General features: G+C 50.6%; 1 protein-coding gene and 1 long non-coding RNA gene across 3 annotated transcripts in view; one reads left to right on the forward strand and one right to left on the reverse strand.

The window, feature by feature from the left end:
- Positions 1 to 11,258, reverse strand: part of LOC149991894 (protein Shroom2-like) — a 93,389-nt gene extending 82,131 nt beyond the window's left edge. The window contains exon 1 of one of the 2 annotated variants that reach the window (XM_090265163.1): positions 11,114 to 11,258. The gene's annotated coding sequence lies outside the window, so the exon portion shown is untranslated. The remainder of the gene's footprint in view (positions 1 to 11,113) is intronic. The other variant, XM_090265164.1, reaches the window with a different exon arrangement.
- Positions 11,259 to 11,832: 574 nt separating this feature from the next.
- Positions 11,833 to 12,721, forward strand: LOC149991896 (uncharacterized). Its single transcript, XR_016508660.1, has 2 exons — positions 11,833 to 11,959; positions 12,457 to 12,721. It is a non-coding gene; the product is annotated as an uncharacterized LOC149991896 (long non-coding RNA).
- The last annotated feature ends 13,302 nt before the right edge of the window (positions 12,722 to 26,023 follow it).

A 26,023-nucleotide genomic window follows, 5' to 3' on the forward strand; every position in this document is an offset into this window, starting at 1 on the left:
ATCAATCTTTTCCTTTTATTTTCACTTTTTTTCCAAGATGGTTTTCATGTTTCTACAACAAGAAAGAACAGTCTCACCATGCTTACAAATTTACAAGCCTGTGTACAATTAGCACAGATAAATATCACGGTGCTTACAAATTTACAAACATTTGCACAAGGAACATAGAAGCAGAATTTCATCAGCGTTGGCATTTTCAAACCACAGGCAAAGAAGTACCTTCACCTCCGGTTAAAGTCAGAGAGGGATACCAGTCACAGGCTCTGGGCCCCTGGGCACCCCCCTCCCCCAGCCCCCACCCTCAGGTCCCCAATACCAACTCCACCTTCCTGCTGAGGCCACTGGAACGCTACCCACCGTCGTCTCCCTTTCTCTGATGGTCTGACTCACGTGTCTAACATTCTGTTCCCCAAGGGGGTGAAGAGTCTGCCGCAGCAGTTATTAGGTAATTAATCTGCTCCAGGCAGCCCTGTTCCTGAGGACTTCATGCGTCAGGCTGCCAGGAAACATCTCTGCGCTCTAGGCAAGGCAGCGAAGGAGAGGGGAATTCAGCCACGGAGGTCCTGTGCTCCACATCACGCCCTCCCCAGCAGCCTGCACCCCCCCTCTCTCCTCGGCCGCCCTGAGTGAAGGCACCACCCTCCTCTCCCCCGCCGCCCTGAGCGAAGGCCGATGACCTGGACCGCGGGGTGGTCCCAGCCTGCTGCCCTACCCGACCGCAGCTGCCAGGCCATCGTCCGCAGGGAGCGGCAAAGCAAAACCCGGTGGAAATCAAATGAGAAGCTGAGAGAAAAAGCGAAAGGGGAAAGAAACCAAAACTCCGGGTCAGCAGCGCTCATTTCAGGGAGCAAGCTGTGTGCTACCTGGACCCCCCAGCGGTTCCTTCGACAAAGCACATCGCGGCTGCATCCCGCCCGCTGCACGAGTGAAGTTAAGCGTTGCACTTTCGGCCCCTTAAAAAGCCAGGCGGAGAGGCTTATGTACTCCTGGCTCACGTAACGCTGCTGCTGGGAGGGTCCCCGTGTCCTGGGCAACTCCCTGCTGTCACTCGGGGACGAGGCGTAAGCTGTCCTAGAGCCGTCTTCCTTCCCGTAGCAGTGACAGCACCGCAGGCTCGAACAAGGAGAGCTCATTCCCAACTTCCTTTGATTGGATAGAACATTGTCACATGGCCTCACCTAACTGCAAGGGATGCTGGGAAATGTAGTCCAACCGTGTGTCCAGAAGCAATAAGACAGGTGGAGAGACCTCTTCCATGCGGGGTGGTCCACTTCTATGCCTGGGAGACTTTGTTATGTGTAACCTAATTAGCCTTCATTGATATTATAAAAAGAAGAAACATTATTATAAAAAATAATTGGGCTGGGGGTAGAAAGGAGGAAAAAAAGCACTCTAATGGGCTGTAAATAGCACAGTGAATATATTGGTGCTGGACAACAGATGTATTTTAATTAAATGCTTTCTTTCAAGTTCATACTAAATGGTCAAAACCAGTAGCAGAATCTGTAGGGGACTCATTAAAATGTTGCCATACAAAATCCAGCTTAAATTCTTCCCAGAACATGGACATTATTTAGTTTTTCACATTTTTAATGAAGCAGGATTATATAGGGAAGTGGGGGGAGAGGAGAGAAGAAATGTAATTCACCAGAGCTAGCTTTACATATCACCTCATTTAATCCCCATGTGAATATACTAAAATGGGGATGAGTCCAGTTTGACACCCTGCAGGATCAAGGATTAGAAATAGTTAAGGACCAAGTGCAAGATCCAGCTGCACCTACAAACACCGCCACTTCTCATTCGCGAGGCAGGACCTTTCCTCCACACTTGAACCCCTGTGGCCAGAGTAGGGGGCAGGAGACCACTGCCAGCTCCCTGAACAAAGGAAGGCTCCTCTAAACGGGCAGAGGTCGCCTACCCCTCACCATCACCTTTTGGGTCTGCCCATGCCACAAACTCATTTTCAGCAAAGGAAAAAATAACTAGCTGACAAGGGCATGAAAAGCCCCAAAGAAACACTCAAAAGTGACCACCTGCAAGGAACCCAGGGAGGCAGGCACTCCCATGCCCGGGCCCTCCGAAGAGCAATGCACCAGCCACTCTTAACTACCTGCAGACAGCAAAGACCACTAGACACCAAAGAGAGCCTGTAGCAGGGAAGGGAGAAGCCAGAGCAAAAAAGAAAAAAAAAAAATCAGCAGAGCTCAGAACCTGAATCTATGCAGAAAGACATTAAAAAAACAAAACAAAACACAAAACTAAATATCCTCAAACAATAAGAAAGAAGAACCATGCAACAAGATCAGTCTGGTATCAACAAGGAACTTCCTAGAACAACAAAATATCTGGGAATTGTAGAAAACCGGGAGCACAAAATTTAAAACTCCATGGGAAACTTGGAAGATAACGTTGCGCACAAGTCCCCAAGAAGAGCAAAAATACAAAAAAATGAAAAATAAGATTTAAGAAATTAGAGCCAGTTCAAAGGGTCCAGAAAGAGAAAGCTCTGTCCTTTCTCCAGCCATCAGGGGAGAACAGAACCCCGCCTGCAGAGTGCGCACAGGCAAACGTCTCCAGCTGAGGCTTCCACACTAAACAATACATTTATTGTTAAATGACATTTTCAGGCCCAAAAGGTCTAAAAAGACTACCTACCTCCTGTGGTTTCAAGGTATTAAAAAATGAACACTAAATATTAATTCAGTGGGCCTCAAAGGGGGGCGAATTTTCTCCCCAAGGGACACCTGGCAATGTCTGGAGCCATGGCTGGTTGTCGCTATTAGGTTGGGGGGTGCTTACTGGCATCTAGTGGGTGGAGGCCAGGGATGCTGTTTAGCACCCCATAGTGTGCAGCCCCCACCGACAAAAAATGACCTACTCCAAAATGCTAATACCTCTGCAGTTGAAAAACCGTCTTCTAAACAAAACGATGATGTTAAGTAAACACTGGAAGTGCGGGTGCTCAAGAAATGGTCCTGGGTAGCTGGTAGGAAGGAGGTGTGTGGGGAAGAGGCTAAATCCCAGTCTTCCACAAGAGGAAGTCACTAGTTACCTCTGCCTAAAGGGAACAAACAGAAGTAGCAGCAAGGTAGAAATTGGCTACAAAGTTTCAATGGTTGTCTCTAGGGAGCAGGAAAGGACCCCGGTGTGCTAACCAGCCTGAGGAAGTGTCTGATTATTTAAACTGTGGAAGAACCACTCTTGATAAAAACAAAAACACAAGTCAGAAAGATACACTAACAGTTTGTCCCTTGCCTTCTATGAGTAAGTAAGAATGTTGCCTTTAAAGCTCTCAGGCCCTCCCCTGCCTGGGCTCAGCGTTGACCTTCACATTTTGCCTTTGATCTGAAAGTCTTAGTCCCCTTTGCCCACAAGAAAGGTAATTTCCCAACCTTTCCCTATAACTAAATACCCCAGAGATTTTTTTTAAAAAAACAAAAAACAAAACAGCCCAGTTAAAAAGCAATACTTTTCCTTTGCACTTCAGTACATCCTGGCTTTCCAGAACAACCAGATTTATTTGAACCTAAAATAAGGTTAGTCCAATTATATTTCTTAATGACACTAGTGTCCAGCCATTCTCGGCGGTGCAGATAGACTCTTAAGAAGCTACACCATCGTCTCTCGAGACGGACGGCTGCCGACGACGACGACGAGTGTCCTCCTACTAAGATGTGTTCCCCAGAATACTGCATAGGTCTGCTCCAAGAAAGTAACAGGGAAACAATTCTTCCAGAATATACCCACTGTGCTGGGCACTTGGCAATATGGTAAAAAGACCAAAGAGCCCTGACCCGTGTGGCTCAGTGGCCTGGACGTCATCCCGCAAAGTGAAAGGTCACCGGTTCGATCCCCAGTCAGGGCACAAGGCTGGGCTGTGTGTTCAGCCCTGCTCAGGGTGCATGTGAGAGGCAACCAATTGATGTTTCTCTTCCTCTCTTTCTCCCTCTCACCCCCTCGCTCTAAAATAAATAAGTAAATGTTATCCCATTTAAAAAAAAAAAAAGACCAAAGAGAGCAGCGTGCAACCCTGAGCTCTTTCCCAACCCTCCATGCGGGTGAAAGGTGTCAGGTCAGGAGAAAGTGTCTTGCAGAATCTGTGCTCTAAGTGGCCCCCCCCCCCCCCACCGCCTGGCTACAGGGTTTGAAAGTAGAAGACCTGAATAAAACCTCTGTTCAGGCCTCCAATCCTTAAATGATCCTGCCTGATGTTTACGCTGTGCCCAGCGCACAAGAAAAGCTCCACAGAGCCCGGAAGAAACCCACAAGCCCAGGTCCTCCGTGCGTGCCCACACAAAGCAACCCTGGCCAGAGGACCACCTCAGGGTGCTTTGCAGATGGAAACCCCCGGCCCTTGGCAAGCAAGCAGACACTCCTCTGGCTGTGAAGCAGACGGGCGGGTTCAGAAACCCCGGCCCGGGAGGGCAGGGTGAAACACCTCTCGCCAGCCTTTCGGTATCACAGTATTTTATATTTAGCTCTCGGGCAAACACGTTTTCTTCTTTCCCCAAGACGACCGTCAGGACATGTTAAGAAACACTCAGAACTGGGCCCGGAAGAGCAAATCCAGCATCGTCGAGGCGGGTGATGGGCAGCTGAGGTCTGTAGCTTTCACGCCGCTCAAGCCTCTGCATTTACAGATGTTGAGTGGAGCCAAATTAACGGCTACGCGCAAGACTCCTCCACCCGTGGAAGCTCCAAGACCCAGGCACCAGCACCCGATGGGAGCAGGGAGTGCCTGCTGATTTCCCACCCTGGACCCAACACCCTTTGGAGGAGCCAGGACAGACGCGCCCAGCCAAGGCAGGCGAAGGCTGGGACGGGGCACCAGAGACATTTCTGTGCCGACTGGCAAGGCAGGTCTGCCAACGGAAAGGGTCTTTCCTTCCGCACAGGAAACAAAACTCACCTCTTTTTTCTTTTCCATCATTCTTCTATACAAATGAGCCTCCGGAATCACATACACCCACCTGGGGCTGAGACCACGCCATGGTGGCTGGGGAGGGCGGCCACTTATTCCTGGCAGACCCTGGAAGAGCAGCAGCAGACCTCACTGCAGGTCTAGGTGCGGGACAGTGCTGACCCCAGAAATGCAGCAAGACCCCGGAGAGGCTGCGATGTGTCACCCAGAGCCACTTGTTCAATGCAACACACCCTTCATTCTGAAAAGCCTCACTGATCAGTAACAAGGGACTTGGGTCTTGGGCGGCTAATATACGTCCATCGGGACAACCTGCCCTGATGGGGTCACCGGATCACCGACGCCTGTGACGGCATGGCCCCACACAAGGAAGCCCTGATGGCCCTATACAGGGAAGCACCGTCACAAACCTCCAAGGATGGTCCATGAGGTGTTGGGGACTCCCACAGCCACCCACGCCACAGAGGCGCTTCCGCTCTCCGCTCTCCGCTCTCTGGAGCTCTGGCCATGATTTACGCAGCCCATTTGCCACCTGGCTGTGTGACACCTCCTCCCCCACCAGCCACATACCCTGACTGCCTTCCATCCATCCGCCTGCAGTATCCAAAGTAGAAAGGACATGTATGGACCTTGTCACCCATGCAGGGAAATGTTTCAACAGTCCGAAGCCCCTGGGAGGGTGAGTCAAGTTGGGGGGCTCTGTTCACCCAAAGGCACCCTGAAATCAGGAGCCGCCCCTGCGAGCACACAGGCTCCTCTAAGGTCTCCAGTGGGGCCACCAGCGAAGGCCCTGGCATTCTTAGAGGGACTGCAAGCCATGCTGGAAGGGGGGGCTGGGGCTTCATTCCTTCCCCAGACAAACATTCCTGAGGCCGCAGGGGGTCCGCGAACACCCAGCTGGGGCACTGAACGCTTCCCTGGAATTCGGGCCCCTCCAGTGAGTGACGTTTTAGAAATCAGCCCCGCCCCCCCCATCCCTCACACCCGCAGCCGTGTTCCTTGGCTGAATGGATGGGGAGAGGCACAGGCAGAGACAGCAGGACCCTGTGAGTGGCATCTACTTACAGGCGCGGACACGTCCCAATCTAAGGGCAGTCCCGGAAATACAAAACGTCCAAGGCTTGGCAGGACAGGGACGAGGCTGTGCTCTGCCAGACAGCAGCACACGGGAAAAGCGGGTGAGGTCTTCCCCAGCCCTAGCAACACGTCAAGCTCCAAGTCAGCATGGCCACCTGCGGTGGCGGCCTGGTGGCACTTCACACACGTGCTTCGCATTCCAAGAATGCCACTCCCAGGAAGGCAGTATCCCCTTCCCTTCAAACTAGACCCACAGAAAGCCAGTCCTGGCCCAGCAGCCCAACAGGCTCATAAAGCAGCACCGGGCAGTTCCTGCTTGATTTCCGTGTTCCAGCTACAAAAGTGCAGATGAAGCAAGTATTTGTTTGCCTTTTACTGTGTAAACAAAGCCTTTTATCAGGGCTAGAGCCTGGGAAGAAAACAGCCCTCCACGCAGTCCCTGGCCACACCAGGGGCCTGCAACCTGAAGATCCTACCAGGCCAGTGTCGTCAGCAAGAATGACTCACGAGCTCTCAAAGCTGATACTCTTCCAAAGCAAAGATGGCAGATACGGACATGGTTAGCGCAGCGAGAGTCATTTTGCGCCCAGGGGACATTTTTTTTTCTTTGGTTGTCACAGCTGGGGGAGGTGGGGGGAGTGGGGCAGGGATACTGCTAAACGTCCTACCATGCACCACAAAGAAAGCCCCAGCCCAGCCCTCAACAGCGTCAAGGTTTAAACACTGGCATCCGACAGATGGGACAGAGTCATTCAATATAGCACTGCAGCCGGTCCCATACAAAAGCAGATGGTACGGACCAGACACAGAAACAGGGACGTTCAAGATCAAGCTCCGGGCCTCAAGGTCCTTCTCAAGACTTGCCAGGGCTGTGACCTCAGGGCACGTGTATAAAATGGGCTCACACCAGGTCTCCGAGTGCAGGCTAAGGACTGAGGCTGCCCTGCCGGTTGTAAGACGCACGCTGGTAGGAGTTTCAACGGAGGCCTCACCGTCACAAGATGAGGGTGTCTCTCACATGGAGTCCAGCACCCCGCAAGTCAGATTCTGTTCAACAGAAAGTGCGTTGGGCAAGACCCCAGGGCTCTACTATATAAATGATTTAATCACAAGGTTTTTTTTAAGATTGTATTTATTTATCTCAAGAGAGCGGGGGGGGGGGCAGAAAGGGAGAGAAACACACCTGCAACAGGGGGACCTGGCCCACAACCCAGGCATGTGCCCTGACCGGGAATCGAACCGGAACAGGCAACCCTTCCGTCTGCAAGGATGACACCCAACCCACTGAGCCACAGCTGTCAGGGCTAATGACAAACGTTTGTAAACGCAAAAACATCTGAAGCCCTGCCTGGTCCGGTGGCTCAATTGGTTGAAGCATCGTTCCATACACCAAAAGGTGCAGGTTCGATTCCCAGCTGTGGCACATACCTAGGTCACGGGTTCAATTCTGATCGGGGCATGTATGAGAAGGCAACCTATTAATGTTTCTCTCTCACATGTATTTCTTTCTCTCTCTCTCTCTTTCTTTATCTCTCTCTCTCTCCCTCTCTCTGTAAAATCAATAAACATATCCTTGGGTGAGGATTTTTAAAAATGTGCAAAATCAATTAGCAGAATTACTACCTCATGAGCTCTGAAGACTTTTCTGTAGCTATAGGGAAAGAAAGATTCAAAGCTTGGATTAACCCAAATTCTGGCGGTGAAACAATCCTCCCCAGTCTCCACCACAAAAACAGGCTAGTTTCATTCTTAAAGTGGTTACAAGTGGACACAATTCCATTCATCCTTTTCTAATAAGTAATCATTCATTACCAGCTGTTGAATTGTAAGCAACATCACAAATAACTAATCCAGGAGAAAAGACAGGTCCGTGAAATAATATTGGTGACACTAGGCGGGACGTGCATGTGTGAGGTCACATGTGTGCACTCACAAAGTGTACGTGAACACTCATATGGAACTCCCAAACTGTTCTGAATCCTCTACATCCAAAGCAAAGAAACCACAAATCCCCAGTCACGTTGAAGCATCTAGAAATGCCCTGGCCAGCGAGCCCAGTCAGGCATCATCCCACAAAGTGAAGGGTCATCGGTTCAAGTCCCAGTCAGGGCACATTCTTGGGTTGTGGTTTCAATCCCTCATCAATGCGCCTATGAGAGGCAACCGATCGATGTCTGTCTCCCTCTTTTATCCCCTCTCTCTAATAAAAAATAAATAAATAAAATATTTAAAAAATAATAAACTGCTCTGGCTGGTGTGGCTCAGTGATTTAGCGCCAACCTGCAAAATGAAAGGTCGCTGGTTCAGTTCCCGATCAGGGTACACACCTGGGTTGCAGGCCAGGTCCCCAATTGGGGCCCTACAGGGGCTACCAATCGATGTATCTCTTGCACATCGATACTTCTCTCCCCTTCGTTCCCCAGTCTCTAAAAATAAATAAATAAAAGCAGCAGCAGTGCCTTGTAACTTAAAAAAATAAAACTGACCAGCAGTTTAAGGGAGGGATGTTATGAGCATCTCAAATAAGAATCAAAAACATTTTCTTCTCTGAAATCTTGAAGCACAATCTGGAAAGGCTTTGTACACACACTGCTACTAGCCTAGCCACAGAAACTTTCCAAAAAAAAATCCTTAGTAACTACAATGGGATCCAACCAATTGGCCAGATCAGGAGCAAACTGTCTCATAATCCTCCCCAGAAGGCCCTGGGGTGCCCCACTGGGTGTTAATGCCCATCTCTTTCCATTTCTAGAACAGGGGCCACTTGGACCCGGACAACGGCAGCCCACTAAGAATACAATGGGTTTTTTAAAACTTGGGGTACCTGTTGCCAGATGGGTACTAGATTTATTGGGGTGACCTCTTTGTAAGTTATATAAATGTCTACCCACTGGGTTGTACACCTGGAACTAACATAATACAGAATGTCAACTAATTTAAAAACAAAAAGACTATTAAGCAAAAAAAAAAATTTTTTTTAAGGGGAGGTGAGGGCCTGTCCAGTGTGGCTCAGTTGGGTGGCTGACATCCTGCAAGGCAAAAGCTCACCAGTGTGATTCCCAGTCAGGGCACATGCTAGGGTTACCGGTTCGGTACCTCCCTCACCCCCAACACCGCTGAGGACACGTTCAGTAGGGAAAAGCAACCCATCCATGTTTCTGTCTCACGTCAATGTGTTCCTCCCTCTTTTTCCTTCCCTCCCCCTCTCTCTAAAAATAAACTTTAAAAAAAGAACTTGGGGGTACCTGTACAAAGGAGGAGGTACTTTGAGGTTCCTTAATCCAGCTTTAGGTAAAACGACTAACTTTTTTTTAAGAGAGAAAGGAAGGGAGAGAGAGAGAAGCATCAACTTGTTGTTCCACTTATTGATGCATTCACTGCTTGAGTCTTGTATGTGCCATGACCAGGGATCGAACCCACAACCTCGGTTTATGGGGACGACTCTCTAACCAACCAAGCCACCCAGTCAGGGCTAAAACAACTAAATTCTAAAGTGACTCCCAGCTTTCTCCCACTGTGTGAGGCCAAAAAGCAAGACTTCACCTCCAATAATGTTTTACAACTTACTCCATCTGCTCTAAAGGCAAGTCTGAAAAAGATACGGGGTGAGGCAAAAGCAGGTTTCCAGGCATGAGTACACACAACAGAGTCTATTCTTGGATTCATATTTATTACTTATTGTATTATTTTCCATACAAAACACTGTCAACCTCCTTTTGCCCCGTCCTGGAGGTGGAATGGTGGAATCGCGTGTGTATCTTTTCTGAAGACGCATACATGAAATGCTAAAGGTCTGAGTAATCCACCCAGCATCTATTTGACTTTTACCATCAGAAACGCCTTTTAGCAAAACCTTTATTATAAAGGCACAGGCCAAGTATGTTTTAACATGCAAATGTGCAGAGAAAGTTCTCCTGCCGGCCGTGCCGTACAATGATTGCACCCTATCTTTCCAAAGAACCCAGTTCAGCATTGTCAGCGCGCATCTATAAAAGCTCCCCTCAAAGTCGCGGGTCTTGTAAATAGAGAAATGAGAGAAAATACAGACTAGAAGACTTTGGTGTCCCATTTGCTTTCTGAATGACAAAGCACACTACTTCCCCAAGTCACTCCGGGAGGGGTGGGTCAGGCGTCGCCAGATTTCTTCCGGCCAGGGGCAGGGCAGGAAAGCAGAGAAAACCCGGTAGGTCACCTTCAAACGTTTCCAGTAGCCAAGAATTTTTACATTTTAAAAGGACCTTTGTCCCTAGCAATGACCTGGCCCAACCCTTCCCAAAGAAACTGGCCAATCCACACTTTTAATCTGGAGACACCAGGACGATAAGGTTTGTTGTTCGTGTGTTTTTACAGGTTTGTACAGGTCCGGCTGTGCAATTTCAAGGGTGGATTTTCTGTTTCAAGACAAGAAAACTGAGCTCTCAAGCAGTCCCTCTCCCCTCCCGCACCCCCACATTCGCAAAACACCGTCCTGATGAGACACAGGGGGAATTTTTTTTTATTGTTGGAGCTCAATCTCCGCTTTTATACAGGCGGCAGGAAAGTTTCTCTACGTCACCGCAGGTCTCCAGAGCGCCATGAAACTGGCAGCCGAAATCAGTAAATATTGATGGGCTCATGGGAATCGAGACGCCAGGCTGCTGCTCTGGATTTCCGAGTGATAAGGGTGCAGATCCAAGGGGTACACGGCCAAGGGGTCCGCAGAGGCAAACACAGGTGGGGCGCCTCCGTCCACCCCTGGGCACCTGGGAGCGTTTCTCCGCGACCTCTGGGCAGCTCCACAGGTGCAGGCCGCCACTGGCGAGACCGGGAGTGACAAGAGACCCTGCCAGGCCCCTTCCCGGAGGGGGAGGGGAGGGGACCCGGAACAGAAGCCATTTAAACTGTGCGGCGCCGGCAGCCAGCGGGGCTGGAAGCCGCCACGGAGCGGCGGGGATGGCGCCGCGACTCCACACCTTTGCGTGTCCAGGAGCCCAGCTCTCCACAGGTGATCCGAGCAGACGCGCGCCCTGGAGGCGGGGGCGCGATCGCGCCGCTTCCTCCGGTGCCCCCACCCCGTCCGAGCCCCGCGCCCGCCTGCGCGCTGTCACCGTGCGGGTCTCGCGGTCGCCTTACCTTGGTGATGACCAGCGGCTCGCCGTGCTCGCGGCCGCCCTTCAGGGTGAAGCCCCACGGGGCGCCGCCGTTCAGCTGCACCTCCACCAGGCGCCCGCCGTCGGCTGTCCGCGCCTCGGCCTCGGCCAAGCGCTCGGGCCGCGCGCGGGGCTCGGCGCCCTCCATGGCGCGGGACGCGCGGGCGGCGCGGCCCCTCAGCCCCCCGGGCCCTCCCGGCTTGCGCCCATGCACTCGGGGAGCCCCGGCTGGCCGCGGGCGAGGAGTCTCCGGGCGCCCGCCCTGCCGCCGGCCACCGGCGAACTTGCACTGCAACTTGAGAGCAAAAGTGCCGGCCGGGCTGCAGGCGGCCGGGAGAGCTGGCGGCGGGGAGGGCGGGCCCGGAGGGGGCGGGCCGGCGGGGCGGAGCGCGGAGCGGCGGGTCGGCGCGCTCAGCGGGCGCGGAGCTCCGCGGGCAAGGGGCGGGGCTGGCGGGAGGGGGAAAGGGCCGGGCACCGGGCCGTCGCGCGCTCAGGGCTCCCCCAGGTACCCCGGGCGGGAAGGGGGCGCGCGCAGGACGCGCGCTGCTCGCAGGGACCGGGGGGCGCGCGCTCGGGGCCGGAGGTGGCCGGAGTCTGCGGCGCGAGGCCCTGCCCCTCCCGCGCGGGCGCCGGAGGCCCTGGAAGGTCCGCGGGCGCGTCAGCCCGCCTCCCGGGAGACCGGGGCGCGGCAGGTGAGGCGGCGGAAGTGCCCGCGCGGGGCGGGCCCGTCGGCGGCAGGAGCCCCCGGCGCCTCCATCTTGGAGCGCGCGGCCTGCGCTTCGCCGCCGCCTTTGTTACCGCGGATCGCGGGCTGGGGCCGGCCGCGCAGGTGAGGCCGGAAGCGGACCGGAGCCGCGCGCACCTGGCCCCAAGTTCTGGGCATCGGGACCGCGGGGCCCTGGAGCGCTCTGCGCGTGCCCACAGCGTCCTGGCATTGAGCCCCCGCCGGGGGGGGGGGCGCCCCCAGTGCTGGACCTGTCCGCGGGAGGGACTGCCCGTCCTTCCACAAACTCCCTTCTACAGCGCCCAGCCCGGATGAGGAACGGCCTCTTCTCGGCCTTTTTTAATAGTTACATCTCAGAACGTTTTTCTGTTCAAACCCTGTTCTCACTTTCACGGAATTCTGTCTCCCGGACTTAGTGGCCCACGGCTGCATCCCTACAAAGGGGAGGTGCTGGGCTGGTATTACTGGACGTTTGTGAATGGAATGGGTGTGGCACGTGTTCCCCCTCCCTTTTCAATTTCCGTAAAAGTCCGGAATAAAGAAATATCTGCCTTGGTAGGTATTTGCATGCTTCGCAAAAAACAATGTTGCATTGTTTGTAGGTGTGTAGCTGGACACTGCTGAACACCTGTTCCGCAAAGCCGCTCCATCCGGGGACTTGGAGCAGGTGATGACGCCAAGGACAGGACGGGGCAGCCCTGGACAAGTGTGAGGCCCCCGGGTCCTTGTCTGGGCTCCGCCAGCGTAGAGCCAAGACGAGGAGTTTCAACTCTGGTCTCTTTTTTCAGCGGCCAAGCGAGGGGTCTGCATTCTGTGGTCCGCACTCCTCGTGCAGGAAATTGAAATAAAGAATGCGCACCTCCCTGGCACCTGGCATGGCTGAGCAGTGCTTACTGCCCCCTTGAATACTTCCCAGCCTGCAGCGTCCTTAGCTGGGGTGCTCACATGAATCCACACAGACTGATTAAATTCCACAGAACTAAGCACACACACAGGAGTGCATGTAAACAGGAAATCCGGATGAACTTGGTGGATTGTATTAATGTGAATACATTCTGCTATCATTTTGCAAGATGTTACCCCTGGGAGAGGCAGGGTCCAGGGTGCAAACCAAGTCCCTGTTTTATTTCTTACATCTACATGTGAATCTGTGATCATCTCCCAAATAACAAGTTTACTTTACAGAGTGGGTGCCTATGATAAACCAAATGATGAAGGACCCTATACATGCACCTAGAGTTTTCAGAAGCCCTCTTGTCCCGAAGCAGCCACCAACCTCTCCCTCCTCCCTGACGGTGGTATTGATTTAATCTTGGTTCTCATCCAGGGCTGAAATTCAGGCACTAGATTCATTAAAGGCAGGGACACCCTAATTCATTGCCTCCATCAATGGCACCCGAAGTTGTCTTTAACATTTTATATCCATTGTATAATCATGATCAGATTACCCACCTGTCACGTGAAAGGGTTGTACTGTTCCTTTCTTAACCTCAGGTACAAACGTACATTCATCCTTAACACCATTTTGCTTAGTTTTTTTTTTTTAGTCTTCACATTAGGCATCCCTCCCTGCTTCACATCATTTAAATATTTATAACGCTGCTTTCTATACTGGTGTTAATAAACATGCTAAAAGGGACTGGACCACACCCTGTGTGGCTTGCTACAAGGCAGATGCCCACCTCTCAGACCCACATAACCCTTTCGGTGACATTTGGGATTACAGAGTTGACCACATCCACCTGTGCATCATGTCCGTTACATCATCACAAGACCCCATCAAACACCTTGTGAAAATCTGTGTCTTGTGACTAAAAGGCATCCCCCCAAGTGAGCAACAGCGGACCCTCTTGGAAGAGTTTAGCGTGACACAGAACCAGTGATACTTCTCAAGGTGACGGCTTTCTTTTTGAAGAACACACCACAGAGCCGGAGTTTCCAAGAGGAGAATGTTGGCCGGCGTCCAGCTTCTGTTCTTCGGGAAAGCCAGGAGTACCCTGGTGGTGCGAAGTTTCTCAGCACTGGCACTTTCAGCTTTATTGCTCAGAGGACAAGACGGTGGGTATATAGTCCTCTGGACCAGCAGAGCAAAACCCTGCAACCCCCACTTCTAGGCATCCAAGAGCCTCAGGTGTGGGTTTTTCAAATCTGAGGCTTTTATCCTTTGACAGAAGGCACGTTAAATTAAACAGAGATCTGCTTTCGTTTTATCAACAGTGAATGAATAAATCAGCAAATAAAAGGTACATTGAATCAGCTATTAGATGTCACCCATAGTTCATCCTCTTTACGGAATAGAATACAAATTAGTTTTCCCTTTTCACAAGAAAACAATGTATCATAAAATGTAGCGGAGGATGGAGTGCCAAAATGTTGCTTTTAGTAGCTCACGTAGTAGGGCCGAGCTTTGCAGAACACTTTATTGTGGTATCTTTGTAAAAGGCAAGTTGAGCCCTTTACTGTTTGACCCACAGTGTGCCTCAGTGAGGGTCCTTATGAATTCAGAACTCGCAGGTGTCATGGCAGTTCAAGGACAGCTGAGCAAATGACTTGGCCCTTAGTTACCAATGTCTGTCATCGTCTTGATTTCTAGACGTTTATTGTAAACATTGGAGTCCAACTTAGCTGCAGGTCTTGGTCCTGTGACGAAAGCTGACTGCCCCACGATCCCACCCACCCCCTCCCTTCCGTTCCCTGCTAAGAGTTTGCCCCCGGACCTTGTTAGCTGGAGTATTTACAGACTTTCTTCTGGGCGGGGCAGTGGGCAACAGACCCCGTGGTTTCCGCGCACGCAGGCACCATTGCCTTATTTGTGGACGCCACGTCTGGAGTTTGCCTCCCAGGGCCCCGCGTCTGTTTGAGCAAGAAAGCAACCACAGCCGCTAGGAAATGGTCATCGTCATTCACCGGGAACCTCCGTGGCAAGCACCTAACATAAACGGACTCAGATCTCTGCACAAGTTCTCAGGGCCTGCGTCAGCCCCAGCCCCAGAGGGATTAAACTGCCGGCCTGAGGTCATTGAGCCCAATTCCCTGAGGGACACACCTGCTCTTCCCCTACTACGATTATATTATTGTCCATTGCTCCCTGTATGTCCACCAATGGAAGGCAGTTTTCACTGAGCGAATGGGTGGACCTTCTTCTATAAGAAGTTTAGACACTTAGCCACTGGTCTCCAAACACCCACTGCCGTACAGGAGAGAGGCTGAGACCTACCGGTGGAGGAGCTTTGCCTAGAAAACGAGGTGCTCCTTCGGGTGTGTTTGAGCTCCAATTCTGTTTTTTGGGCCTGCTCTTTAAAATGTGATATGTAACGGGTTGAGTTGCCTGCTGGGAACTAGAAGGGGCTTAAATAAAGGATGGTTAAAACTTTTTTTTTTAATTGACGCTTTTAGAGAGAGACAGAGAAACATCAATATATTGTTCCACTTATTTATGCATTTGTGGGTTGTTTCTTGTATGTGCCCTGACCAGGGATTGAACCCACAACCCTGGTGTAGCAGGAAGACAGTAACCAGCTGTGCTCCGCAGCCAGGGCTAAACATATTTTTGATACAAATTTTTACCAATCGTGAATGAATTAACAAATAAAAGGCAAATTGAACCACCTTTCAGAGAATAATCAATAACTACTCCACTTTATGAAATATATACAGGTATCTATGAAACACAAGCCTACCCTTTCAAATCAACAGTACTTAAGAGGGAGTACCCAGCTGGAGCTACTATGTTTAAAGTTTTTATACTTTCACATACAGTTTTAGAAAGACGTTGGCTATTTTTCAGTGTGGATTTCTTTTAAAATAAAGTAGCCAGGGAGCATGGATTTCTGGAGAATGTTTTAGGCGGGGTCCTGGGGAGAGGTCATGCAGGAATGTGAAGGATGCAGGAAATACGGAACGTTAACTCGAGCTGTGAAGAGAAAGCAACCGGCAGGCCTGAAACAATTAGACTGTAAAGCACCGCAGAAGGGCCTTAGCCCGCCAGGTTTCAGTGGGAGTCAAAGCAAAGAAAAGAGAAGGAAAAAAAAAGGGGGGGGGGGAGGAGAACACCGGAGGGGAATTTTTTTTTTTCATCTTTTATTTGGAAATTGCAAATGGACACAGAAGGAAAACTCTTGTTTCTCCCTCTCTGCTTTTTTTTTTTTTTTCTCCCAAGTATTTCAAAGCACACCCAGGACCGAACAAGTGAGCTATTATTATCTGGAAGGCTGAGAGGAAGTGGGGCTGGGGTTCACGGGGTGGGGAGGGGGAACCCGTCAGCCAAGGAATGTCTTTTTTGTGTGGGGAAATTGCAATCTTGTCAATGCGTGTAGACGTTGCCCAGCCTCGTTCATTTCGAATCTCTCTCCCCGCCTGAGCCTCAACTTCCCCTCCCACGGTGTGCGTCTATGGTGGGGTTGCTGGGGTCAAGAGCAAGAGCTTTTCTGGTTAACGTAACTGAGTGCAGAGGCTGACTGGTGGCCCAAGGACAGACAGGTGAGGCAAGACCATCGTGAGTTTCTTTGGGGCACGTGGAACTTTGAGGTGCCCCTGGGATATTGTTAAGTTTCCTAGGGCTGCCTGTTGTGACAAATTACGAGAGAAAAATTTTTTTTTCTTTTTTTTTTTTTTTTGCTTCCTGGAAGTCAAAGTCATCAAGGCCATACCCTCTCTGGAGGCTGTAGGGGAGAACCCGTCCCCTGCCCCTTCCAGGCCTGGTGGCCGCTGGCGTTCCTGGGTTGGTGGCTGCATCCCTGCCATCTCGGCCTCTGTGGTCACCCAGCGTTGCGGTCTTCTGTCTGGGTTCAAAGTCCCTTTAGGGCCCACCTGGAGGATCAGGGATGATTTCCTCATCTCAGAATCCCGAACTGAATCACCTGTGCAAACACCCTTTTTCCGAATAGGGTATCTATTCCAGGTTCCAGGAGTTAGGACCTGTTATCTTTGAGGACCATGATGAGTCAGTTCCCTGCAGACATCCAGATGGAAACCAGGGCAAGGTGCTCCAAGGCCCTGTTAGTTAGACCCACAGCCCAAGCTGCTAATTTTAAGGAGCTGCAGAGCAGGCTAGTTATCTGCTTCCCCTGGGGAGCTTGGGGAAGGCTTGTTCCACCCTGAAGGCATAAAGAGAGAGAGAGAGAGAGAGAGAGTGAAAGGAACATTACTACTGAAATCAACAGGGTCACCATTCATGGCAATCCAAGGAAGAATTTTCAGGGGTGGCGACTTCTTTGCTAGAGACAAAATAGTTTCCCTCAAGAAAAGAGAAGTGTGTGGGGGGGGTGCACATGATTCTTGTCACCTGTTATTCTTGACCTGTCATCAGGCATCACGGTCTGCAGGTCTCAGTGGTCCCCCTGGGGCCCCTGGAGGGAGGTGGGAGGGCTTGGGTCTCCTGAGAGGACAGGTGTTTTGATGCCAGGTTGAGATGACAACCTTACCTTCACTTGTAACATTATCTGGGGAAAATGTTTCTCAGAACACCCTCTGGGACCCAACTGGCTTGCATAACTTAGGGGTACTTTTGCCAACTAACTCGCCGTATGAAAATGCACGACCTGACTGCCCTACGTCGTCCAGGGGCGCTGCTGAGAGCCAATACGAGCACCTTCAAGCAGCAAAAAATAATTCCGTCCGTGAGAGTTCAATGCGCTTCTCGAACGTTACCGCCTTTCCGAGCTCATGGTGCAGCTTCAGCCGCTTTCTCCTGATGTCACTTGTGGTCGCAGAACGCCTTTCTAGCTCCCCACGTGGATGGGAAAAACAATAGAGCTACTTCTTGGAGGCCCTCGGCGAAGGCGCGTGACCTTGCACTTGGGAGCGGCTCAGGAGCGCCCTTCCAGAGCCACGGAACGAAGTGAGTCCGCCAGCAGAGTCTGCGAACTGCGGGAGCCCAGCAAAGGCTGCTGCACGCCTTCCCGCTCACCCCACAAATCAAGCACGGCCGCACGCGCCCGGGAGAAGGGACCATCTGTGCGTCCTCGGAGCTGAAATGATTCCAGCACTGCGGCCAGGAGGGGCCCTGGAAGCCCCTGCGGCTTGGCCGCCTGCTGATTCGGATTCAGGAAATTCCTCCCCTGGCCGCCGGCCAGAATATTTGTTTCAATGGATCTATTGGCCTAAACTTCAAGGAATGTAGGCGCCTTGGACTAGCGGTAGAAATATCAGGACGGCTGTCTCAAAGGTGGCACAGCTTCTACTACAAGGAACAGATTTCTTCCGGGCACACGTACGAAGTTTCTACCACCTTCATTGATCGTGATAATTCTTTACTTTTGCATAATTATACACTGTGGAAAGGCCACGGAAAATGTCCCACGACTGAGCATTTTTAAGAAATAAGTTTTATGTCACTTTGGAATTACTTGAGATTTACAGAAAAGTGGCCAAGGAAACAGAGAGCGGGCTCGTATACCCTTTACTCAGTTTCCCCGGATGGAATGTTAACATCGTTCATCGTTCCCGGCGCTTTTGTCAGAACTAGGAAATTAGATTAGTACATTCCTAGTGATTAAACTCGCAACTTTATGTGAACTTGCTCACTTTCGGTCCCAGGGCACATGTGCAACTAGCTGTCATGTGTGTCCTCGGTTTCTTGGTCCTGGGAGAGTCTCCCTTTCCTTCTTCTTCATGACCTGGACGGATTGGAAGAGGAGTGGGCAGGTGTTTTGTAGAACGGATCCCAGTCCGGGCTTGTGTGGCTCTTTCCTCACGACTGGACTTGGCAGTGGCTTTGGGGAATGAACGAACGCAGAGACGTGGTGCTAGCTTCCCAGCATGCCCCACGGCAGGTGGCTGCCAGGCACAGCACTTGTCACGGGTGACAGCCACGTTCACCCCAGGGCGAGAGAGTTACATTAATGCCCATGTCTCCTCTCTCTGTCTCTGTCTCAGTTTCGGTCTCTCTGACCACAGCTGAAGGTGAGCACGGGGCATCAGCAGGTGGCAGCAGCCTGGGCTCTCCATACGGCTGCTGCCTCAGAGAGAACAGCAGGCCCGGCTGCAGGTGTAGCTTGCTAGCTCGCCTGCTCAGCAGGGTGGCTATGAGCTGCATTTTTCTCAGTTAGAGGACATGAGTGCCCAGAATGGGTGTCCCAGCAATGGGCAAGTAAGACCGTGCTCATATTTGGAGCTACCTTGTTCCTCCCATCCTTCTGTATCTATCTGTAAATCACAAATGCTCTACTTGCTTATACACCCAACATGTTTCATAAATTCTCTTATTTTCTAAAGCAGAATCAAATACTCTTTAAAAGTATATCCAATTCACATTATAAAGCCCATAAATACTTCTTTTAAAAAAATGTTTTAAAGATTTTATTTATTTTCAAAGAGAAGGAAGGGAGAAAGAGAGGGAGAGAAACATCGATTGATTGGCTCTCGCGCGCCCACAGCTGGGGACCACAACCCAGGCATGTGCTCTGAGTGGGAATCAAACCGGCAACCCTTAGGTTTGCAGGCCAGCACTCAATCCACTGAGCCACACCAGCCAGGGCTCTAAAAAAATGTTTATTGCGCATCGTCCTGATACACCAAAGTTGCAGGTTCAATCCCCAGTCAGGCACATATAAGAATCAACCAGTGAATGTATAAATAAATGGAACAAGTCCATGTATTTTTTTCCTCTCTTTCCCTTCTTCTCTCTCTAAAATCAATTTTAAAAATTAAAATTTATTGAATTTCTGAATAACATTGGTTATTAAAATTATATATGTTTCACATAAATATTTCTTGTTTTATTATTATTCCTTTTTCTTTAGTTTTACACAAAAGACTAGGGGCTGACACATTATCACCCAAGGGCCAGTTGTCAGTTTTTGTCAATAAAGCTTTATTGGTACAACACCACATCCATTCATCTACCTACCGTCTGCGGCTACTTTGGAACTCTCGTGGCAGAGTTGGGTTATCTTGACAGAGACCATGTGGCTTGCAAAGCCTAAAATAATATGTGGTCCCTTAAAAACAAATTTTCTGACCATTGTAGTAGACTAAAAGAAATAACCCAACTTTGAAAGACAGGTATTACACATGGTTTACTCTAGATGTTCAATCAACGGCAAGAAACACCAAGAGCCCCAAACCCTCTGAGCCCGCCGCTCAGTGGAAGAAAGTGTCCATGTTTTCTGTACACGTGTCCCCAGTCCTTCCAAAATGCGCGGTCCAGCACGTGTCAGATCAACGTTTCTGCCGGGTGCATGACCACGTCAGTGTCTGGTTGCATCATCTACCACCCCGCCCTAGTTCTAACCACAAGCCAAGCCCCTGAGGTTAACGTGGGTTTCCTCTTCCCTTCTCACAGCCACAGGAAGACCTGTGACACAGGCATTTCTAAATTAACCCAAGTCTATGGTTCACAAACGGATCTCGTTTTTTTTGTTAGATACGTGCAATTTGTTACATACGTCTCATGTGGATGAGGATGGCATAGCATACAGCCCTCCCAGAAATAACAGCCATTTCGTTGCCATATAAGTACAGTGTATGACAAAAGGGAACAACATTTGAACCAAGTTTAAAATAGGTAACACGTGCATCCGATTCAGTTCACTTTACCTTGCCCCCTGCCCTTGCTTGGACATACAGTTATAGTCCCATGGCATCAGATCTGGCCATCGGTGCCCTGCCTACAACTTCTGCAAACGAGACTCCTTGTCGCGTCGAGACGGTGGGGCGACAAGGTACATTCCCTCAGTCTGACTACTTTGTAGACGTCTATGGTGAGAGCTGGGAATGTCAGGTTCCCCTCTGGAGGACATGCTTACGTGCTTACGGCGTCTTGGGCCTGGGCCTCCACCTCGTGACCTTGGACAACTCTCCTCCCTTCTTGCCGTGCCTGACCCATAAACAGGACATGAAAAGATGAGCCTCAAGGATGGAGGCGGGACTTACGCAAGACATGAAGTACCCAACGCTGCCAGCTCACACAAGGCGCGGACGTCAGAATACTGAGGTCAGTTCAGTGTTCTCCCTGTTCTCGGGGCACAAACCCCACCCCTCTCCCTCCCCACGCTCGGGCTTGTCCCCTGTCTTTCCAGGCGGAGAAGACTTGGCTCGCAGACTCACTCTCTGAAGTCGCCGAGCTAAAGTTAGACTCTTGAGCAACTATTTCTCAATTTCTGAATCTCTGGTATTTTTCTGGAAAGGGCAAGTTTCCTTCAGAATCTAGACTCTCTTGTTTTGAATGAATTCAAGGCCACCAATAACCCCCAAATCAGCCTTCTTGGGTTTGAAGCTTGGATCCAACGTGTTCTTTGTGCGGAATATCTGCTACTGAGCTCCCCAGGGCTGGGGGCACAGAAAGGGGTTCAATGCCAGACTATGAGGCCCAGACACTGTGACCCTCTGAAAACTTTGTAGCCAACCCTGAGCATGTGTGCCCGTTGAGTGGAGTCAAGCAAAGCCAATTGGTGTTTGGTCTCCCTCTCCCGGTCACACTACTGCACCCCTACTGGCGTTCCCTGGAAGCTCTTCCAAATAAATGCTCCCATAGGAACCCCGCCCCGTTGGGTCCTGATGGGAGAGAGCCAGCCAGTCCCAGGCAGCCAGGCTGGCCTTGAATTCAAGGAATGACTTCAGATCTTTCTTTGCATCTTGCACCTTGAGTCCCAGCACTGCACGGTTAACTTCAGAAATGGTCCTCATTATAAAGAATAATAGAGAAATGTCTTCAGACATGAACGTGTAAGAATAATTTCTTACTGTGAAGGAATGTAGAATTACTTATGCTTTCAGGCACATCAGAAAAAAAGCACAAAATGGGCATTTACATTTAGAGGTAAAAACACTTTCCTTGACTTAATTTAACTCACCATTGAACTACCCTGAACAGTCTGTGCTTGCCCAGTTATCGGCAGCTTCATTTTCTTGGTCATTAAATATTTATTTAGTTATTTATTTACCTATTTTATAATTTATTTTTATTCTCATTGGAGAACATGCTCATTGATTTTAGAGAGGGGGCGGGGGGAGAAACATTGATGGGTTGCCTCCTGCATGCGTCCCAACAGGGGACGGAACACCCAGTGCAGGTATGTGCCCTGACCAGGAATCAAACCCATGACCTTTTGGTTTATGGGACGATGTTCCAACAAACTGCACCACACTAGCCAGGGCTAAATATTTATTTTAGAATAATAGCATTAGCCACTCACCCCACAAACAGCCTGTAACCTATTTGTGGCTTCCTTTTATTTCCCCTTGGCCAGCTGCAGCCTCTACACTATAGCCTTTGGTACACTTGCTCCACCAGCCTGTTCGTGGTGGCTCTTTCCTGACGGAATGGCAGCTTAGGCTGTGGTGACAACGGAATCTTTCGCAGGCATGCCCTGATTAGCCTCCGCCTTGAGCTTTGTTTATTCAATGACTGGCTAGCTGGCTTTCAGAGAGAAAGTGTCTGAAGTGGCATATCATGAGGAGGAATCATCGGTGCGTGGATGGCTGGGCCCACGGGAGGGAGCTGAACCGCTCACCTGTGGAGAGCCCTGGCCTCTTCTTCTAGCTGCATGCAGTGCATGCTCTTGATGTTTCTTCCGAGAACATTGTCAGGCCACGCTCTCTTTCCCAACATTAGTCCTTGTTTGTCTCTCCCAGTCCTTATCTGGCCCCTTCCTCTTGCATGTGCTTCCTTTTCCTCCCCGCATCCTGACTTCGGTCCCAAGAGAGTCCCCAACTGTTCTCACTCACGGCGCTTCTGCGCCAAAGGATGTTACTCACCTCCCTGCCCTCACACTTCCACCCTGACTCATCATGGGCATTGAGAATTCTCTTGGCTTGGCTGGATGCTGATCAATTTGTCAGCCGCTATTTTGAACGAAGCCCTGCCCCGTGTGAATGTGGCCTGGGCGTTCTCCCCATCACATTTTCCAGCTTGACATACAAAGGTTCCTCTGAGAAGGAGAGTCTCGGGTCTCCCACCCCGGGCACACACACCCGCACCTGCTTTTCAATGAGATCTGCGAGGGAATGCACAGTAGACTTGATGAGTTCTGCTGTCAGGTCAGAGATGACTGAAATGCCTCTCTGGCCTAGAAAAAACGCAGTTTAATTTTAAACGATACTCCACCCCTAACTCTTTCCACTCTCCCTCCACGTTGATGACTAACTCCATGATTTGGCGCTGGTCAGTCATGCCTTGGTCCCTGGTGTGGACTCCATAGCAATAGCACACCAGAGGCTCTGACCATGAACCCAAGCCTTTCTGTTGAGACATCTCGATGAGAGGGGACTTCACGGTGACAAATATGTTGCCTGGCAGAGAAGCCCCCGGACCAAGTGGAAATGGCACACAAATTGTGGATTGTGGAGCAAAGGGGCAGCCAGGACCACAGGGCATCTCCTTGGCAGCCCGGACCGTGCAAACACAGGAGGGAACCCAGGTGGTGCTCACCCGGCGGGGGGGTCGGGGGCAGGATGCGAAAAGGACCTTCATGCACTTAAAGGCTCTGTTACTGCACAGGTATCTCTGCATCCTGTTCAGCTGATGGCAGCTCTACAGTGTCATCTCCTACTGCTCGCCACGTCCATGCTACTTCCAGATGGTTCTGCCTGTGCGTGTGTGCCTGTGTGTGACTATGTGTGCCTGTATGTGCCTGTGTACATGTATGTGTGCCTGTGTATGCATGTGCCTCTGCATGTGTGTGCGCCCATGCATGCGCGTGTGCACTTTACCTGCTTACCTTTTTTCATGCTTTAGTTGAATTGTTTCATGAAAAAGTTTCTGTCACCTCAGTTTTATTTTTCATACTATTTTCAAGTTCCCTCTCACTGGATGGACAATTAAGAAATCTATTCCTTTCTTTTTTTTCATTTTTAAAAACTTATTTGAGAGAGAGAGGAAGGCAGCAAGAGTGTAGCATCAATTTTTATTTTACTTTTTTTTTTTTTTTTTTAGAGAGAGGGGAAGGGAGGGAGAAAGAGAGGGGGAGAAATAGCAATATGTGGTTGCCTCTCACATGCCCCAGCTGGGGACCTGGCCCCCAACTCAGGCCTGTGCCCTGACTAGGAATCGAACCAGCGACCTTTCAGTTCACAGGCTGGTGCTCAATCCACTGAGCCACACCAACCAGGGCATAACATCGATTTTTGTTGCTTCCCTTATTGATGCACTCATTGCTTGATTCTTTATGTGCCCTGACTGGGAATCGAACCCCCAACCTTGGGGTATCAGGATGATGTTCTAATCAACAGACCTACCTGGCCAGGACTCAAGAAATCTAGTCATATCCAACCTTCTGCAGGTTTGCTCTGAGGCCCATCTACAGCTTAATCACGTGAGCTGATTCCATCTAGGATGCTTGTTGGTAACAACTTCCTCCTGAAGGTGATTCTGACCACCAGTCCCCTGGCAGCTGTACACCGGACTCACCCTGAGCACACAGATGGGCACGTGGGAAGCAGAAAGGTGGGTATGTGCAGCCCAGACATAAAGGACTCACTGCAATGCAGACGCTTCTGCCTGGACCGCCCACCCAAACCTCGGGCAGACGGACAGATGCTCACTTTTCATTTTTGTCTCAAAGCACATCCCACTCACTCCCCTCCAGAAGCAACCTCTGCTTTCCAAGAGCGCGGGCAAGAGGAGATGGCTGTCTAAAACAAACAGCAGGATCGTGCTTTCTAAAGATCAGGCCTTGGAGAGGACAGAGTTCCACGCCAGAGCAGTTCAGCTTTTGACAAGGTCGGTTTGTTCCGGACTCTGTCAAAGCAGCTGCGGGGCTCACCACGGGCGGGGCCTGTTCCTTTTGAAGTGGTGGCCTTTGTTCCAGGCCCTGCTTTCCATCTGGCGCGGGAGCCTATCTGCCTTCCCTGGGGTGGGCTGGGGGTGGGGGGACAGGAAACCCAGTCTCTGGGTCCTCAGGAGAACGCACAGCTCTAAGCCCAAGTCCACCTCAGTAGTTTAAATTGCAAATATGGGGTGCAAATATGGTTGAGCCACTGGCATGGAGGGCACCCTAAGGGCTTTTTAAATTTATTTCTTTATTTTTAGAAAGAGGGGAAGGGAAGGAGAAAGAGGGGGAGTGCAACATCCACGTGTGGTTGCCTCTTGTGTGCCCCCAACTGGGCACTTGGCCCGCAACCCAGGCACGTGCCCTGACCGGGATTCAAACCGGCAACCCCTTGGTGTGCAGGCTGGCGCTCCATCCACTGAGCCACACCAGCCAGGGCTGCATTGAAGGCTTTAATGAGAGAAGATGGAGGAAAACAGTGGGGACCCCTTACCTTTAGTTGGTTGGAGAGAAACTTAGAAAGTTTACTGGGGAGAGAGGTCAAAGGGTGTCTGCTTCGGGGTTGCCAGTGGGCCTAACGGGTTTATTGATGATGAAAAATCTAATAGTTTTTCTTTTATTTTTAAATAAAGGAAAACCATAACCTGGAGGTGGCTCTTTTATTTTCAAATTGACCAGCTTTTTTTTTTTTAAGCTTCACTCTATATGCTTTATTATTATTATTACTGATATAATTTTGACATATGCATATAGAATCAGGTATGATTTTCTGTGTGTAATGAAATATGTAGAACACTTCAGCAGTTAAGAAAATCTGAATATGCTTGAGTAACATTTTGTTTCTAGACAGACTCACTCTTGAAAGCTCATTTAGAATGTCAAAACCTAACCCTGCATCTTGAGCTGAGTGAGAAATTTTACAGAGCTGAAAGGGGGGGGCGTGTGTGTGTGTGTGTGTGTGTCTGGTTAGGCCAAGTTTCCTCTTTAAGATTTATTTGTTGATTTCAAATGAAGACCTTGCATCTGTAAGATTGTTTCCTTCATGGAGAGGGGCCCTAAAAAAGCACTATTTTAATACCAGTCACACCAGTCACCGTTGATCACTGCGTTCTGGCGCCAGTAACACACCAAATGAGGCATGTCAGGGTTCTGACCAGGAATGATCTGGCACGAGAGGCAGGCGTTTCTGGAAGATCCGTTGGGGGGTGGCGGGGCTGTAGATTCCGGAGAAAGGGGAGAAAGCGGCCCTTCCGACCCCTGGAGCTTCTCCTCCCCTACCCCCTCCTCCCGAGGAAGCATCAGCCTCGTGAGGCCTCGTGGCGTTTGCAGACGGCGCACAACCCGCGCGGAGCCGGCCGCCTTTTCTGTAAACTCTGGGAGGGGGGCGGGGGCGGGGGTGGAGGGAGAGGCCCAGAGCACATGACGCCCCCCGCCCAGCCGGCCCGGCACATGACCCAGG

This window comes from Furipterus horrens, unplaced genomic scaffold (assembly GCF_987537825.1).
Source record: "Furipterus horrens unplaced genomic scaffold, mFurHor1.1.pri manual_scaffold_17, whole genome shotgun sequence".
Taxonomy (NCBI): Eukaryota; Metazoa; Chordata; class Mammalia; order Chiroptera; family Furipteridae; genus Furipterus; species Furipterus horrens.